The sequence below is a fragment of the Nipponia nippon genome, unplaced genomic scaffold (assembly GCF_047370975.1).
Source record: "Nipponia nippon isolate SJK-2023a ecotype South Korea unplaced genomic scaffold, ASM4737097v1 scaffold_10, whole genome shotgun sequence".
Lineage (NCBI taxonomy): Eukaryota > Metazoa > Chordata > Aves > Pelecaniformes > Threskiornithidae > Nipponia > Nipponia nippon.
The window spans coordinates 12104777-12124784 of NW_028262291.1; the positions used below are offsets into that span (position 1 = coordinate 12104777).

General features: G+C 39.2%; 1 long non-coding RNA gene across 2 annotated transcripts in view; it reads right to left on the reverse strand.

Annotated features, from left to right (window-relative positions):
* LOC148057066 (uncharacterized) overlaps positions 1 to 19459 on the reverse strand; it is a 162592-nt gene extending 143133 nt beyond the window's left edge. Inside the window, exons 1-3 of one of the 2 annotated variants that reach the window (XR_015701540.1) lie at positions 18865 to 19459; positions 18224 to 18321; positions 14450 to 14521 (exon numbers count right to left, since the gene is read on the reverse strand). This is a non-coding gene — a long non-coding RNA (uncharacterized LOC148057066). The remainder of the gene's footprint in view (positions 1 to 14449; positions 14522 to 18223; positions 18322 to 18864) is intronic. The other variant, XR_015701538.1, reaches the window with a different exon arrangement.
* Positions 19460 to 20008: the final 549 nt, after the last annotated feature.

Consider the following 20008-nt stretch of genomic DNA (forward strand, 5'->3'; position numbering starts at 1 on the left):
TTGAGTTTAAAGAATTCTCACTTTACACATAGTTTTAAAAATTCAAGTTTTTAGTTATGGATTGATTTCCTTTACATAAAGCCAATAATACTCATGCTTAAAGCTACATAACTGCTGCAGCTATCATGCTAAGGCTTGTAAAAGCTTTGGTAACAAATTTCTATATGGCTCATTACCTCTGCTCACTTGATCGATTACCTATTTTTAGCAAAGTCTGCATAAAAAATGAAATGGTCTATGTCTTTCTGTCTTTACCTATGTGGTATATATTATGTTACCAGTTTCCATTGAGAACCATACCACACATAAGTGCAATAAAGCATTGTGCGTTCAGTTATTTAAACAAAGTTTGAACACTAAGATGTACGGTTCAATTCCATTGTGCTCTAGTATTCCATTATTAGGCTACCTCATGAAAATGAATGCATTCATTGCTCAAAGCAAGTCCTGCTGCATCTGAATAAGAATCAGCCTCCTCATATTGTCTTTCCACATGGGCTTCTATGCTAGAGCTCCTGTAAACAACTGCAGTCTCAGAAGACAAGCCTTGGCAAGAAATCCACAATTCTACTAATTTCACAAGTGTTTGAATTATATAACCTTCTTCAGTTCCATCATTATTACAGAACTATCACATTTCTCTGTGTTCACTGCTGTAGTATAATACTGTAACGACTCAGAAGAATAAAGGTAGCAATAGTTTCACTGCATTGTCTGCAACTAACGCTATAGAATTAAGTGGTGTACTGGATTTCATGTAAGGTCTTAAATTTATCAGTTTTCAGATTGTGGAGAATAAAGTTCTCTTAGTTGTAGCTTGACAAAAAGGTAAATATTGAAGGCTTTCAAATAGTAAAATCACATATATAGAAGATACATTTCTGCCCATGTACCCTCCATTTTAGTTTTGAAACAGTATGTCATCACTTACCAGGTTAGTCCTTTGTTATTAACCTAGCAAATAGCTTCGATTGCGAACACCTTTATATTCTACCATCATGTTTCCCTCTCCCTCATCCTAGCACAGAGAATATACACTGGCATGACTTTTTTAAGCATCAGTGAATACAGTGATAATCTATTTTCAAAGGGGACAAGGTACTAATTCCCTACAGTCTGACAGCATATGTTAGTTTTTCAAACCATCCAATCAATGGATGCATCTACATGAGCCTTGAAGTTCAGATTAGGAGTACGCTTTTGAAGTGAATCTCCTGTTCATTCCCTCTTACCTCACTTTGTTTCACACAGCACAGATCAGAGAGTACAGCTAAATATCCCTAAAATGACACAGAGCTGAAAGATACACTCTACAGAGCACCTAATGTGCCCCAACTATTAATGGACTTCCAGTTCACAGGAGCAAACTGGAGCTAGTTCAAAGCAGATTATCTCCTTTCCCCCCACTCACATACAATGTGGACATCAGGTTCTCGGCACCAACTATAGATTGACTCTTACTGCACAATGCTTCTTGCTAATGTAGATATGGACAATGGTAGCTCAGGGCGGTGGGGAGGCTGGAGCCAAATTTTGCATGGCAGGATGTATTTCCTTCTTCCATTTCAGCTTTCCTCTTAATAAAAAATTTCCTTTGATGAAATTATTTTAAAAATAGATCTTTTTGTTTGCATAGGAGCGATGGATACAAGTTAGATTCATGTATGTCAGGAAGTTCAGGATGGAAACTCCAAGTTCTAGCAATCATAGCCTGGCATGTTACAGGCATGTACATGCATGTTATCTGCATGTACAAAGGTGAATACACCGAATGTGTGGTTTACATATATTTTTTTTATCGTGTTTAGAATCTGCTATCATGCTTATCCTGTGACTCCAACACATTTTACCTGAAGTTTAAAAACCTATGTATTTATTTCAGAATATTTTGTGGCAAACAGCTTCATGTCTCCACTGAAGCACAGTAAAAAAATGCAAGTTTGGAAATCACAGCTAAATCAGTAACAGAGAACTAAGAAATCTGATAGATTAATAAAATGCACTTATTTAGTCTGGATATGAACTCACGACTGAGATGAGTTTTTCTATTTTTGAAGCACCACCATGGAAAGGCTAAGGAGGGTGGATGAACTAGCTCTATTAGAAGATTGATCTGTTTTTTGAAAATAACCTCAATTTTTCTGTCAAACAAAATGAAAAACAAATGTACGAATAGAATAGAATAGAATAGAATAGAATAGAATAGAACAGAACAGAACAGAACAGAACAGAACAGAACAGAATAGAATAGAATAGAATAGAATAGAATAGAATAGAATAGAATAGAATAGAATAGAATAGAAATTTCAGTTGGAAGGGACCTACAACTATCACCTAGTCCAACTGCCTGACCAATTCAGGGCTGACGAAAAGTTAAAGCATGTTATTAAGGGCATTGTCCAAATGCCTCTTAAACACCAACAGGCTTGGGGCATCGACCAGGTACCTCTCTAGGAAGCCTGTTCCAATTATATCTTCACAGAATCTTAGTCCATAGAAAACGCAGATACAAGTTTTTATAATCTAGAGATTGGGTGATGTAGGTTAAGAAAATTGTCCTATAAGAAACCAAAACCAACAGCGTTGTTTTAGTGAAACCAAGCTAAACTCACAAAAATACAGGATTTTTTTACAGCATAAAATATTGAAATATTATTAACGTTGCAGTTGTTATTTGTAATTATTTAATAATTTATTGTTTTCATGCTTTCATCTGTAACATCTTAGAATTAGCTGCTCTGCAACAGAAATCTCATATTACAAGAAAAAAAAAAAAAGACTGGCTAGAATCAGTATGAGAAAATAGCCAGTGTATAATATAATATTATATTAAGAATAATATTTATAGTAGATACAGCTTGGTTGGATGTAGCTACTTGAGATTTAAACTGAAATTTATAACTAAACAAACAATATGAAATATAATAACATCATTTTGTGGATATTGGACAGCTTAGTGGATTCCTAATGGGAAGATGCAAGCCTTTCTTTAACTGGAAAGCTATTTGGTGGCTTATATGGAATATACCTGTGTTGTTGGTTTGGTTTACGTCACAGAGGTACATCACCACAACCAGCATCATCTGTCACCTATTTTTGCAGTTCAAGGAGGGGCTAATTGCTGCATAGGTATGTAAGAGTGAGATACTATTTCCTCTTTAGAAGTGCTCTCTTCACTTTAAATTGGCAGAAATGGAGGGAGAAACTTATGCTATTTCCACATGTTCTGTGTCCTCTGCTACACAGTCTGCCGCCTTTGTGCACTCAGACAACTGATACATGATGACCACAAACTGTCACGTGGGCTAGCCTGAGCAATAGTGTGCTATCACTGCCACCAGTACACTGCGAGTGCCCGCTCGGCCCCATCAGCCTGTGTTTCCCTCCACTCAAGAAAAGTAACATCTCTCACAGTCCAACACCTGTGTCAATGCATACTTCCAGGAGGGCAAGACTGAGAGGACTTCAGCATCTCCCTTCCAGTCGCCCACATCCTTGGCACAGCTGACAGCACCACTAAAATACTAAGTATAGTGCGGTCCTACAGCTTTTCTCCATCTCCTCAACTGTACTTGCCAGATTGCCTCAGTTCCTAAATATGGCAAGTGAGATTGAAGAGGTGAGAAAAGCAGTGGTGCTGTGTGGGAAACGCAAATAATAGCAGTGCTATGACAGCAAAGCAGAAAAAAGGTTTTAAACCCTACCTCCACCTGAAGCCCCATTCCATGGGATCACCCACAGCATGCGATCATTTCTATTTTTAAATGCTGTATTTTCTAACATTGAGTCAGTTACCAATCTATTTCTAATCTGAACAGGAAGGACAGCGGAACAACTTTAATCACAGCTGAACCAAAATTAGAACAGAAAATGGATCAGTTCAGTTTCCTTATTTATACCAACCAATTTTAGGTGTACCTGTATGAGCCAATCAGAATAAAAAAAAGACTATCCATAAGCTCCTTCTGTAGATACTGAGGATCAGAAGCTGGTTTAAAGTGTAACTCAAAACACAGAATTGGGTATTGGAAGGCGCCTGTTCTCTCCAAAGCTTTTACTTAGAAAACTGGCTGAGTAATTCAGCCAGCTAAATGAAGTGATCATCAAAGGGGTGGTGACAGTAGCATGCCTAAGCGATGCCTGTAAGATTCACCTCTCCATCACCTTGGTTTCGTTACAGTGTTTGTGTGGATCCAAGCACACTGAGGCCCTGACAGAGATGGGAGCTTCTGAACACTGGTATAGAACAGGGCAGCAAGTTGAACATGAGTCAGCAACGCACTTCTGCAGTGATGAAGGCAAACCACACACCCGACTGCATTAGCACATGCATAGCTAGCATATTGGGGGAAGCTATTATTCCCCTTTGCTCAGCACTTGTGAGGCCACATCCAGAATACCCTTTACTGGAATACTGTGTCCAATCTTGGCAGTCAGTATTGGAGAGAGAAAGACAAACTGGAAGGAGTCCAGAGGCTGCCTCCCCCAATGGCTAGGGGACTGCAGCACATTACATGAGCTGAGACTAAGAGAACTGGGTTTGTTTAGTAAGTAAAAAAAAAGGCTGCAAGGAACCCAAATGCAGTTTTCTACCACCTAGAGAGCAGTTACAGAGAAGACAAAAGCAGACTCTTTCCAGAGGTGCGCAGGGAAGGAACAAAAGGCAATTCTGGCTGTGCACGAGGAAAAAAATTTTCACCATGAGAGCGGCTAAGCACTGCAGCAAGGCCCTAGAGAGGCTGCGCAAACTCCATCTGTGGAGATTTTCAAAACTGAACAGGACAAGGCCTTGAGCAGGACTGTGAACTAGATGATCTCCACACATCCCTTCTGACCTTAATTCTACAATTCTAAAACAGAGACTCACGCATCGCACATACAAATATACATGTTAAAAGCACGACATGAACTGGTTAAACATCAATATAAAATAGTTTAAAATAAAAGGTCATGCCAATGTGTGACATCAGAAGCCTTTTCCTCCATGGCAGACCAGTGATACTCTAGCTACAAAAATGGCACTGAAGAAAAGAAGAATAAATCCTTAGTAATCAGACTATGATGTTATTGAGGACATCTTATTATTAGATCAACAAAATAAGCTGGATGGCACTGGAAATGCAATCAAGCACCAAGATGGCAGAAATGAACTCATTAAAATATTAAATGTAGAAGCGTTGTTAAAACGGCAGAAAGACTGCTGTCTGTATAATCTGCTGAAGCCCTGGTGTTGGTTTTTCAAGCTAACTCATCTGTCTCATAATTCCTTTGGAAAACTTGCAAACAGAGAATTATAGTAATCAAAAACTTACAGAGACATTAATAGAAATACAGAGGTATCCTGATGTAAAAAGATATAGATTGTAGTGGTTAACATATAAATAGCTCTTCTTTTAATAGCCCAAAAGACAAAAGTAATTTTCAGCACCAAGGCTGCCCTGAAAGCTAGTTGCATGTAAGGGAAATATATCTAAAAAGGGGGAGGGAAAAATCTGTGTCTTTCTCCAAGCTGTTTTGACTAGTAACAACACAGTTTCAAGTTAAATTCAATATGCGTAATATATGCAGCATATTTACATTCGGTGTTTACAGCTGCACTTAGGTAATTTTGTAGATGTATGTACAGATAAGCATAGGGTCAGGCATGGATACAGTAAATTGCTTAATACAAAGATGGAGATTTCTTGTTTAGTTGCCTAGCAATAAGATCTGACTCCTGGAAGCTAACAAATACTGATTAGAGAACAGAATAGAATTATTTAATGTATCTATGTATCATACAAAAATGAACATAAGGCTATTGAAGAAAAGGAAATGCTAGGCCAGAAAAAACCAATTCTATCCAGCAAAATCTATTCAGGAAATATGTGATATGAAGAAACTACAATATCTAAATTAAAGAAAGCCTCAGTCTGTTCACTCTGTCAATATTTTTCATCGTTCTTCTTCTTCTACCAGAAAGTCTAATTCCATCTTGGCTAATGGATCTGGCTTTTGAATTGCTGTGTTTAACTTTGTCCAGCCCCCTCAATAGTGCTTGGAAGCCGGAGAGAGAGAGATTTTTTAAAATTGAACTGGATGAACATGATGGCATTTCTCTTCTTGGAAAACACAGTATGATACTAATGGAAAGTTTGATGACATTTACTACACTGGTGGAGAGGCAAAAGTCCACACGTGTGTTTTATTTGTTATGAAGAGCTTTAAAATTGCACCGATGCCTTTTAACACATTTATAAGGTCTCTTCTCTCAGTTCTTTCAATATGACAGATGTTTTTCTCTCAATACTTCAGAGGCAAAACAGGAAGGTCACAAGCCAAGGATAGGCAGCATACTACAAGTCCAGCCCAGATTGGAAGCACTTACTTCTTGGAGCAGTACTGACATTGATCTTTTTCCCTTATAATCTAAATTTAAAGAGATTAGTCTACATTAAAACTGGGAAAACAGAGGCCACTGGATAGTATTCCAGCATTATAAGCAGTGTGGACTTGTAATGCACTATTCATGCATTATTTAAACTTGAAAGAAGACATGACTCCTCTTTCTGCTATTTCCAACCTTTCTTTAAAACATTCTTCTTTAAGAAAGCCTTTAAAAGAGTACTTCCCAATATCTGCTCCTGTTGGACCCGTCACTTAACAGTATTCTGTCTGCTCGGCACAGAAACAGTCATAAAATTTCTCTCATGTGTCCTGTTACACCAGCATAAATTTAGAGTAACTCCACAGACTTCCTGTGTGACGCACTTACTCAGGGTTTGTCTACACAAGGAAGTAAACATAAAGGAAAACTAGCCTCAATTCAGAGCACAGTACCAACTCTGAACTAACTCCCGGTATAAACATTCTTACCACACAGAAAGCAAAGGCAGCTTTTCCCACTCTGAATATACATTAAACTACTTTGAACAAAGACAGTCCTAGTAAAATCACATTCCACAATGCAGTGTTTTGCAAAAAATAAATTAAATTTTCAGTATCATAAGCAGCATTTCTTCCATCTAGTCATATATATCCTGCTTCTCAAACGTTCCCTAATTTAATCTAGGGGTAGTTTTAGATACTGTACACAGCTTTGCATTTCGGCATGAAAATACCCTTTCACTGTCCGTAATGTACATTTTTACAGAATAGCCCATAACTTTGTACTTAAACAGCGCTAATTTTTCCATGAGGACAATGCCTTTATTTCTTAATCTTCTTTCCCCAGTTGCAGACTGGGGACTACACAGACTAATTAACTACATCTTGATTTGGTCTTGTACTGTGGCTCCTTTGTCCTTGTTACAGCAGTGTGAAACACCCTTAAATGGGATATAAATTATATTTACTACATGAAAGGTCTTAATAAAACAGTAATTTACATTACTGATTTTTCCATTCAGACATTATAGTGATAGAAACTACACAAATATCTAAAACAGCAGAAGCAGCTAAAAATGAAAGATATGCAAGTGAAGATTTTGATGTATGAATCATGGTAAGTAATTTAACCAGTGTTAATTTACTGAGAAGTAAATTGAGTGGCTGTTTCATTACAGTACTTTCTCTATAATAGTAATTTACAGATTTCTAATGATTGAATCACCTATGCTCCTACCACCTATATGCTAAAAAAGCTAAGAGACAATAGAACGTATTTGCACGCAGCCAACAGTGGATTAAACAATATTCAAAGATCTGCTGTCAATTACATAGCAAAGATCATGCCTAATTTGTAAGATGAATTGAAAGGAACTGGTATTTATGAACATATTTATCTACAGTACTCACCGCTTCCAAACAAATCTATGTTGCCAATCTACAAGACAATGTATCTTACTTGGTGTGTTGTGACAGTAACAGGTTATTCTGCATTTGACATTTTCCAGTGCTTCACACTGCACAAGAAATCAAAATACTTCATGTTCCCAACCAAGATCCAGTAATCCTGGTTACTTATGGTTACTCCAGTGTGGAGAACATGAAAGGGAGATGCTCTGGTGAGCATTTATAAACCCCCCGTATGAAGTGTGACTACTCTTTTCTACCTTTTTATCTAAATCATACACCAGCAAATAGCCAAGAAACTGTCTTTTCAAATTAAATTTGATAACAAAACATATGTAACATATATATGTAGCTCACAACATTTTTCAATCATCTGGCCTAATAGCAAAGGTTATCAAGCTAAATGCACCACAAATTCTACTCATAGTATCATTAGCAAGGTAGTAATGCCCCTCTTTCTTCAAGTAGATGTCAGTATGGTGTATGCTGCTTTAGGTAGTCTTATCCTCTTCCTTTTTTACCACCCAAACCATAAACGTTGCTTTCACTGTCCATTTCTAAAATTCCTCTCAAAAATTATTAATTATAAGGCCTGCACAAATCCTGCAACTGAATAACAAAAAAGACATTTTAGTGCAAGCATATTTCGTATACTTTTATCTACAGATTTGGAGATTTACACTCACTGTCTAAGCAACCTACTTAAAATTGAGGTAAAGCAAGTGGTGTACTCTCTCACTGTAAGTAGGAAATATCCATCCCACTTTCTGTGTTTGTTGTCTTCTTAGCCAGGTACACCTCAGGCATATCCTGCCTGTGAGGCAAGATGTTTCCTTTAAGTGAATCCCTTTGAATTCTCCCTCTTACAAACCAGTCCATGAAAGCAAGAATCAATTTTATAGTAGTCTGACCATAATTTTTTCGAAGGGGTTAATTACAGTTATTATCTGTAATAGGTTATAGCACCATACAGAGGAAATGGCATCATACGAGGCTAGATCATCAACTGACATCACAAGGAGGCCAACAGTGTTCTCAGGTCTTTTTTTTTCCAGGCAGCCCTAGTTGCATTAGTAGTGATTTCCCTTCAAGAGCTGAGTGACAGCAATCCTGAGAGGGGACAGCAGAAATGACAATTTTACATCTTGTAAAAGAACAAACGGTTTGAAACATCAGTGCCAACCCTTTTAAGATCAGCTCTAGCAAAACTGAGGAGTGAGATTTCTGACATCAGTTTTGTTTGTTTACTTTCCAGTAAAATTTCTAGCTGCAAAAGCCTCTTTTGAAGCTTTTCTCACTGATTCTGAGACCTTGCTGGCCTAGAGTGTAAATACTGAAGTGAGGTTTTTTTTCTCTTTTTCTTGATAGCTGGCTAAACCCCAAAGAAAACAATGAATGCTTCTTAGTAATATTTACAGGGATTGGGGGAAAAAAAACCTCATCTTGAGTATTGTGTGCAGTTTTGGGTGCCACAGTACAAAAAGATACAAAGAGAGTGTCCAGAGGAGAGTCACAAAGATGGTGAAGGGTTTAGAGGGGAAGCCATACGAGGAGTGACTGAAGTCACTTGGTCTGTTCAGCCTGGAGAAGAGGAGACTGAGGGGAGACCTCATCGCAGCCTACAGCTTCCTCACAAGGGGAAGAGGAGGAGCAGGCCCTGATCTCTTCTCCCTGACGACCAACGATAGAACCCGAGGGAAGAGCAGGAAGATATGCCAGGGGAGGTTTAGGTTGGACATTAGGAAAAGGTTCTTCACCCAGAGGGTGATGGAGCACTGGAACAGGCTCCCCAGGGAGGCAGTCATGGCGCCAAGCCTGACAACATTTAAGAAGCATTTGGCCAACGCCCTCAGACATATGGTGTGATTTTTGGGGTTGTCCTATGCAGGGACAGGAGTTGGACTCAATGATCCTTGTGGGTCCCTTCCAGCTCAGGACATTCTATGATTCTATGAAAAGATATTAAATTTCATCAGATATAATAAATAGTTAATATTCTTGATATGACTGAAAACATAAATACCATGGTGATATTCTGCACTTTTTTAAAGAAGCCTGAAGACTTCTTTTAGATTCTTTCTGCCTAAAACATATAAATCAATGAAATAGCAGTTTGAATAAAGGCGCAATAATTGACTGAATAAAGGAGTAATAATGGAGTGATCACATTTTGACATACCAACTAGGATGTGTTTTCTGTTGAAATATCCTTGCTCTTGATAAAGACTTGTAACTTGTGAAACCCACTTGTCCTGCAAAGATTTGTGGAAAGAGACCACTACCAGAATAGAGGAAGTCACTAATGAGTTTAATATAGCAGCCACACAAATATCAGATCTTCAAATGCTGTATCTTACTCAGAATTTCTGCAGATCTGAGCAGTCACCAGATCTGAACATGAACTACAATTTATTTTAAAAGACTTTTTGTTCTTATTTCCATTGAGAAGCGACAACAATCTCCAGCAAGTGTAGAGTTAAATTTCCTGTTCTGCTTCCACACAGGTGCTCAAGGTAGAGTAAACTGCAGCACTGAACTAGATAAGATTACACTCAAATGTTTGGAGGGCCTATGCAACTTTGATAAGAGGAGAGAAAGGCTTTCAGAAGTATCCAAAACATAGCTGCTAGGAGGAGGAGTACATGGCCAGGTGGGTTGGGGTTTTCTTGCCTATATTCTATCTGATGTTTCTGTAGCAGTTTTGATACAATTTGGGCAGGATGAAGCTTGTTACAGATAAAATCTGTCTTCTGTAACTTAGCTTCTACTGCTTTGCAACTTTTGCTAACACAATAAAGAAAAAACAGTCACAGGGGAGCACTCTGCACCCACAATTCACCTCCAGTCAATTCAAATGGAGTATAACTGTTCCTGGCATCTTTCTTTGCGTTGCCTCTTCATGTTGTATTGCTGCTAACAATTCATGGAGTGCAAAGCAATTGTCAGTCCCTTTAAGTGTAGTCTTCTTAAAGAAAGTATGTTTTCTGCGAGTGACCCTCTTGGCAATGCATCATCTGTTGATACAGTTGTGTGTTAAACAGGAAGAGTACAATGTTGGTTGATTACAGGTAGGAGGACAGATAATCTCCTATTCATATATAATCTAGCTTTGTACTAGTTCCTCCTCATCTTGGTCAACTGATGTGAGTACACCTGTTGCCTACCAAACTTCATCTGTTTCCTGGAAAATAATGCTTACATTGAATTAATTAATGGTATCCATGGTTCTTGCTAGGAAAATACAGAGGTTAAAGATGCCACCCTAATCTGTTGTTAAAGAAACAAATGTGCATTATATTTTTACTATTGATTGATGCACACAAATATGAAAACAAGGAACCTGTATCTTATATTTATGAGGAAAATGTGAGTCAGGAAAAGACAAAAAAGACAGAACAAAAATGAGGTTTATACTAAATAAAGCACAAGTGATGTTTTTTCCATTTTTAGTACACCCAAACGCTGTAGCCTATGTCACTAATATTTGTGCAGGAGCAATGTACCATTTGTTTTCCCTTTTGCAAATGTTAGTGTTACCAAAATAAGCATATTTTTTTCTGTATATATTGTACTTGAAACCAATCCCTTATGGGTTCTGATTGCCATGAAAAGTGAAACTGGGAAATGTAGCTTAGAGTACTGGAAAAAGGAAAAGGGTTTAATAAAGACTCACAGAATATAGCTATTGTTTCACTACACTTTGAAGGCAGACAGCTTTACTCCTTATTTACATATAAGAGGTGAAATGCTTTCCTTTAAGTCCTTGGACCTTTCTCTGTGGCTTCTACGTAGGCATACACAGGAAAAGCAATCTTAGTTATCTTTTTAAATTACCAGTTAAACTGTGTTATATTTCTAATCAGACATTCTTATTGCTCACAATTAATTTGGTTTAACTGTTTGGTTTTTTTTTTAATTTACTTAGAAAGTGCTTTAATAATTTAATTTAAGACACCTGGCTGAAAGTAGCAAAGTTCTAATTTCAATTAATCCATAAACTCTGTGCATTTGGACTAATCTTCTGGAGTGTTCTCCTGCTGACACATCCTCAGCCTTGTACTTTTTCTATTTGTCACAGCACTATCATGATTCTATCTGTGTGGCTAAAAGACATAATGTGAGTATATTTATACTGTGGTTGCTGGAAGTGACATGAATGTGGAGCTGGCTAAGAATGTATTTATTACTTCAGAAAATCAGGACTAAGGAAGAGAGGGACAAGTCTAAGGAACACCAGAAAGCTTTTACCAAGCTAACTGAGGATAGAAATACCCATTGGCAGGAATAGTTTTGACATAATTTGTATATGCTTTGGCTGCTGCATGTGAGGTTGTTGCCAGGTGGCAAGGCCATACTTGCAAAAGAACGAAGTTTTCATAATCTTTTCTTTTCAGACCTTCCATTTTTACTCAAAATTGCACAAAAGAGAATCCAGACAAATGGGATCATGTTATTTAAATACACCTCTTAAGTCCTTTTTACCTTTTGTTGATGATTATTCATTTCCTAAGTTCACTAAACTTATGAAGCTGGCTAATGGGAAATAATTGTATGGTACTGAAATGGCTTGTATTGCCCCAGAGAATTAAATATTTTCAATCCACAGAACACATTTAACATATTCATAGAATCATAGAATGGTTTGGGTTGGAAGGTACCTTTAAAGGTCATCTAGTCCAACCCCCCTGCAATGACCAGGGACATCAACAACTAGATCAGGTTGATCAGAGCCCCGTCCAACCTGACCTCGAATGTTTCTAAGGATGGGGCATCTACCACCTCTCTGGGCAACCTGTTCCAGTGTTTCACCACCCTCATCATACAAAATTTCTTCCTTATATCTAGTATGAATCTCCCCTCTTTTAGTTTAAAACCATTACCCCTTGTCCTATCGCTATTGGCCCTGCTAAAAAGTCTGTCCCCATCTTTCTCATAAGCCCCCTTTAAGTACTGAAAGGCCGCAATAAGGTCTCCCCGCAGCCTTCTCTTCTCCAGGCTGAACAACCCCAACTCTCTCAGCCAGTCCTCATAGGAGAGGCGTTCTATCCCTCTAATCGTTTTTGTGGCCCTCCTTTGGACCTGCTTAATTTTTACTGTATGACATAAAATCATGCCACATGAAGCCAGAAATACCTACTGGTTAATAAAAGCTAGCTTCCGAGTCAGATCTAGCTTTTTTTTTTTTTTTTTTTTTTTTTTTTTTTTTTTAAACATCTGAGAGTTTTCAGATGTTTGGCCTGATTTAGGTCACGTTCTGACAGTGATTTCAGTTCTCTTTGCCCGTCTCTCTTCCCAAAGTAGGTATAAGCAACAACTTGCGTACAAATGGGAAAAAGCTTCCTTTATGCAATTTCTTTAGAAACCAAACTGATTTCACCAAAATAGGAAAAAAATACATAATTTCAATCAGTAGCTGCACTTGCTTTAAATGGGTTAAGGACTAAAGAATGCCAATATAAAAATACTCTACAGAAGTGCAAAGCAATTTTAACAGACTGTAAGTAGACTGGATTTAATAAAGGGAACCATAGGTCAAACAATGGAAATCCTGTTTATTGTAATCTAATGGTTTAATGTTCTTGAACCTATTCAAAAATACAGGTTTGTAATAACATGCTCATATGTACAAGTAATTATCTTTTTATACTAAGGAAAGGTCTTGAACTTTTCAGGCAGTTAACAAGGGAAAACAGAAGGACTTCACTGAATTCCAAAAGGTTAACCTGGATTTATAACTATTTGCCTGATTTCCCTGTATTTTTGCTTCCTCTTGATGACTGAAAATACTAAGTAGCTTTTCCTCACCCTTTTTCTAGCTCAAGTGGATCTTTGATCCCTAAATAACAGAAAATCTGTCCCTTACAGAAACCTAACAGAGTATTAATGCTATCCTTCGTCATTAATAGCAATTATATTAACAGCAACTATTGATAACTATTACATTAGAATATTACCTTAAATTGTAAGAAGGCACGCTACATTTCTGCCCATGGAAAAGCCAGGCAAACAGCAAGGAGTAGCTCACTACATCCAACAAAAGCCCTTTTCTACGAGCAACTAAAACTACATGTTCTGTGGTATATTCCTCGTGTTTCCTACTCACACAAACCGTGACACAGCATTTTCTGCAATGAAAAAGATACTACAAAATTATTTTGATAACACCAAGTGCAGCATTTTAATAATAGTAAGTAATTTCCTATCCATGCTTCTGAGTTCATCAATAATACATTTTTATAAAGATAAGAGTAATGCAATGCAGCTATAGGACACTCTTATGCTCTTCCAACTCAATCAACTATAATTTATGTTCAGCTCCAATAGGTGTTTATGAATATGATAAGTATTTCATGTAGAAGATGACTGCCACAAAACCACTTAAGCAGGCAGATTACAATGGAATCAAGCCAATACATTTTAAAACCGATACAAGGATTATTACTTCTTAAACACTGTACAATTAAACAACAGAACTTACTAAGACATGATATTGGAAGGGCCTAAAAGTTGACAAAATTAGACATTAACATAGAAAATCGAAATACTAATAACTACAAAAATTACAAATTATAGACATGCTTTAAGTTAATTCAAACATGAACTGGCAGTGGTTAGGAGAAAGAAAAGCTCTTCTCTTGGCAAATGATGAAAATGATAAATTTTAAAGCTTTCTTACCTTATTGTAAAGTTGGTGCTAACCAATGTCAGAAACAGAACATTGCAGTACAGCACACTCACTCTGCTGATGCTAAAGAATATTAAAAAATTTGTCATTTTAGAAGACTAGAGAACGTAAAAATTTTGCAGCTTACATGTTTCATTAAACTAGACCTGCTGAGAAGACAGTCACTGTTGAGTTTGGGTTTTGTTGTTTTGTTTTGTTTTGTTTTTTTCCCAGACCATTCTGGAAATACATATGCAATCTTCCCCTTTGAAAGTTATGATGATTATGCATTAGTACAATTATATCAGCTAAAAATATTCACTGTTCTAAATAGGACTCTGAAAGCAAAGCAAGCTGTACTGTTATGGGCATTGCCTCACTTTCCTTAGTTGCCTGTATAAATATTCACTGATGAAATATCAATATCTCTGAAACTTGAGTATTCTAGGCAGTTTTCACTGGCTAGCTATAAAGTCACACCCCAAATATCTTTCCAAATTTCCGACAAAAAACACCATAAGAGTCCTGTGCAATTGTAACTGACAGACTAATTGTTATACTTAACAAATCTAGCAAGTCTTCAGGGTCTTAAATAGAGAATAAGGAGATTTTTAATTTTTTTTTTTAATATATCTGATAAAGGACTGGCTCTAAGCAGCAGGAAATCCAGGTGCTGAGTTAAGATATAGGGAACACCATTTCAGAAGACAACTGGATGAAAGCAAAATTATTCATTTTATTAGATAGAAGATTCACTGATATCTACTGCAAAGGATTTTCCAAAGAAAGGGAAAAGTGACCTCCCAGGTAGTTAGAAGTCCACCACTGTTTAGGAGGGTTGGAAAGCTCTTGCCTCAGTGTGTATCGTTAAATCAGCTTCCCTAAAGGTCATCTCTACAGATATTCAGAAGTTTTATACCAATAAATACTCTACAAATTAAAATCCTGTAGAGAACAACCACAAAGTCTTCTACAACACTGTCACACCATTTGTGCTACATTGTACAAATTAGACACATAGCCAACATATTAGTGCATTTTTCCAAAAGACAATGCAAACAATTCTTATAATAGTGCATCTGCACCGCATAAATGGGTTTGCCATTAAGAGCATTCTGCTTCAGCAGAAGTGCCAAAAAAGTTGTTTAAATGAAAAATATAGGTGTGGTTTTCAGTTTGGGTTTGGTTTTTGTTGTTTTTTTTTTCCCCAGGCCTTTTTTCTACAGTACAGCTCTCCTTGAGACAGACTTCTATCACAGGAAAAACTATGTGAGTACATTTGGTTAAATGTTCGTGCCAGCTGCTTCCTTCATGGGGTGGGTCAGGAACTATATATGTGTGGCTTTGGAGAAAAATGAGGCTCACTTGAAAAGGCAGGCAGAAAAACTGTTTGGAAAGTAAGAAGGTGCAGGAGGTGATTCTTTTGGAGAAATTAACATGGAGTAAGCCAGGGTGTGAATTTTCAGTGAATTACTTACTACGCAGTAATTCCCTAAAGGGATGCTTTGGGTCATATTATATGCATGTCTATACTACATTAATGGGGCACTCTGCATAAAATCCAACCTAGCCAGATCCACAACCAGTACAGTGATGAGATGCAGTATTTACTGGAGATGGTACAGCGCCACACTGCTACAGCTACCCTGTCATCAGGACTCTGTCTAGAATCTCCACCCAGCAGGGCTCAGCTTTGTAATCATTGCAATGCAGCCTACTACACAGGGTAAGTCATGGTGATTCCAGCTTGGCAATAGTAAGGAAAAACTCCCAGTTCTGTAAAGCTCCTTTCCCACTTTTTGCGGGTTGTTTTGGTAGACAACAGCAGCCAGTCCAGGTTCTGAGCTATGCCATATGCGCAGCAAGATGCATTCCTCTTCCTCTCAGCCAGATGCGGCATCTGTGGCAGCAACTCTTGTTTCTGTGCCACACAGTCTGCAACACAGTAGGTTCCTCATGACACTTTACAGACAACCCTTCTCCTCCAAATAACCAGTGGCAGTGCACTCAAGTTGGAATTATGCATAGATTCTGCAAGTTCAGACTTGCAGAAACAAATCCAGAAGCACCACTATGTCAACTGTAAAACAGCTTATTTGAATTAAAGCATCCATCACTGGTGTTCAGAGCAAGTGGAAGAGAGAAAGGGGGAAAATACAAAGTGGGGGGAGGAATTTGGACAATGCACTAAGGTGACTGATACATGCAAGGTGACACTGAAAGTGATAGCTATTAAATTCTGTTGGCTGACTTTTTTTTTGTTGTTGTGGAGTCAAGGGGACAAACTGAAAAAATTCTTTACGTAAATTTGTTACTGAATAATCACATAAACAATTGCTGCTACATTCTCAGACATGAATAATGGTGTCTTCCATAATAGTTTACTGAATTTAAGAAGTAGGTGAGACCTATAAAATAGAAGGCATTTCATAGAATCATAGAATCGTTAAGGTTGGAAAAGACCCTTAAGATCATCGAGTCTGACTGTTAACCTATCACTGCCAAGTCTGTCCTCTGTACTACAGTTCATTGCCTTCATCAGTCGTACTAGTGCAGCTTATCTATGAGGCTGACAAAGTGTGGCACAGATGTGAAGGAAAGCTATGAGCAGCCAAGCGCAGAAACTTCTTAGGTTCCCACCTGCCAAAGTCAGCGTGAGCTATGGAATAGCGTGTATCCTGCTGGTCTTAATATAACGTAGGATTGAGTCCCAAACAACCAATCACAGTTTTAAGAAAACAGTGATCATTTGCTGCTATTCTCTTACTGACCAAATGTCGGGTTTTTTTCTGTTGTTGGTAATAAGTATTTTACAGTATGCTTGAAAATAAACAAAAAAAGGTGATACTTTAGTCTGTCAACATGTACCTACCATGTTTTCCAGGTTTTCCATTCTCTTCTCCCCTTCACCCACTCCCCCCCCCCCCAAAAAAAATTCTCCTTAATTTTCACTTGTGGGATCTCTGCCCTAAACAGTGTTGGAATGCTTATGCTGGAATCATAGCATGAGAATATTCTGTCATTCAATGCAAAACAAAATCCTTGCTTTCACTTCAGTTTTTAAGATTTACAAGTATTTTTATTACCCTTTTTACTCTGAGAATGTTTATTTCAATAATATTAACTGGTTTTAATATTGGTTTAAATCTTGTTGGCTTTGCTGTTGCCTCTGTGCCCTTCTTTCAAACTGGATTCCATTGATTTCAATGGAGTTCTGCAGAGTTCTGTTCTTACAGATTCACATGCAAGGTCCAAGCTCTTGCAGTAATATGAATAGTTAAATGCAGGAAAGTGTCGTTATATGAAAATTCTGGTATGACAAGTACCTGTCACAGTTACATTCACCCTTATGTGCTCAAAAACGTATGTGCTCAAAACTTACTTTCAGGTAACTTACTCAAGATTTTCCATAACACAAGCTGAGAGGTAAACTGCCCTTAATTCTTACGGGTATGAGATAGGTTTTCCTATCTTGAACAAAATTCATCCCAGATATGATGTGACATAAGAAGGTCCTGCATGACGGCACCCTTTAGGCCTTATATAACCCTTGGGACACTGTGGCATACTGTGTTGAAAGCATTAGGAATGAGGCTGGCTCTGGGAAACTGGAAGTTCTGTAATATCATCTGTTTGGACTTGCCATCTATATGGTTCAAGAGTTATTACATGTATCACTTTCTCCCAGTCATCTGAATTATGAGTCATACAAACTGAAAGCGGAAGGCGTATGTGTGAACAAAGCAGATGTGGCTGTTTCTGGAGTTTGTTGTGAGGTTTACTTACCTGTTGTTTTCTGTCCTGCCCCATCTAAGGGCAAATATGTTCAATTCTTTGGCAAGCCAAACTTGCTACCTCAGTGACAATCCGGGACTGAGACCTGACTGTTAAAGCATAAAACCTCACACTGGTAAGTCTCTGGAATTCTCCCATGACTCAAACTTCCACCTACAGCTAAAAGCCTGGCCATCTTTGTTTTGTTTAACTGAGCAGGAGCAAGAAAACCCCACCAGCTGTGTGCTTAGCATCATAAATATATAAAAATGTCTCTCAAGAATCCTGGTTGTCCATGGGTTGCCTGCAGGACGCCCTGCCACAGACAGGTCAGTTAATAGCTAAAAGCACATGCAGAGATAGAAATAGTTTCCAAACCCAGAAAGCAAACCTGAAATTGGATCCGCACAGACAGGCTCTTGGAGCTCAAATGGCAAGTCTCCTCCTTTGGATCTGATTGCAAGCTCAGGACCACAATCTATAAAAAGCTAATTTTTTACTTCAACCAAAGTTGAAATGTGGTCTGACTGAAGGGAAACCTAGGCTTAAATAAATGTATTAAATAAAGCCAAACCAAACCAAACAAACCTTATGAGAACACGTATATATTAAACTATCCTTCTATGAACGTGACAGAATCAACTGTAACTCACACGCTAGGCCTCTAGAACTGGGGCTCTGTGATGGTTGAAGCACAGGAGCAAACGGCGAAGGAAAGAGGCAGGCAAGCTGCCACCATTAACGGGGTACGCCACTTGCGCAAATTTCCCTTCCCTCCTAGGCCCTACCGCCAACCGTGTGGCGTAACGGCTTTCGCGAATACGGATGCTGCACTGCGGCGATGGCACAGTTCAACCAAACTTCCTCCCTCCTCCTCCCACTTCGACGTTAAGGCCACCCCCTTTCTCGGTTCTGATTGGCAAGACGGGCGGAGCCCTTCGCGGCGATTGGCGGCTGCTGGCGGGAGGTGGGGTAGGTTGCGTGAAGGGTAATAAAGTTAGTGGGGCTGCCTCGGTGCGCTTTAGACGCGGCAGCGAGTCGGCTCTCTATGGAGGTGGCGGAGGGAAGTGTCGGGCCGGTGCCGCTCCTGCTGTGGTGACTCGGAGACTCGCCCTGTCTCGCGCGCTCCCCCCTTCCCCTCCCCAGCCCCGGTCCCCGGCTCCCTTCCCCTCCCCCCCCTTCTCTTGCCTTTTCCCCTGCCCTTGGTAGCCGCCGGGACCCGGGGAAGCTGACAAGGCCTTAGGGAAGGTGAGAAATGCGGGAGTGGCGGGAGAGTCATCTGGGGCCGGGAGGGAGCGGGTACTGCTGCAGCTGCCGCTTAAAATGGCGGCTGCCCGAAGTGGCCGCCATTTTCTCGTCGGCTTCTTCTCGCTTCCGAACAAAATGGCGGCTCGGGTCCATAGGCGCTCCTGCTGCCTGTTTTCGGATTACCGTGGGCGCTAAGCGAAGGGGTAGAGGAGGCCAGCCCCCGCTAGGCGCGGAAGGGGAGCCGAGTAGAAGCGTTTGAGGTTAAAGCCGCATATCTACAGCGAGGGAGGTGGGGTCGGGTAGCGCCGAGTCGTAGCTCTGCCTTTCGGGGGATCAGATGGGCTGCAGAATCCTCATCTCCCGCTGCGGTGTCTGGGGGCCCCAGGTGCCGGGAGGCTTTGCCCTTGGAGGGGAGTAGCCTCGGTACACGTAGCGGGCTGCGGTCTGAGGATCTTTAAGGATCCGCATGGAGGGGGGCAGTTGTTTGTTCGGAAGAGTAGGGGGAGAGAGGATTTTCTTTTGTCCCCCTTGTTCACTTACTCCTGTCCC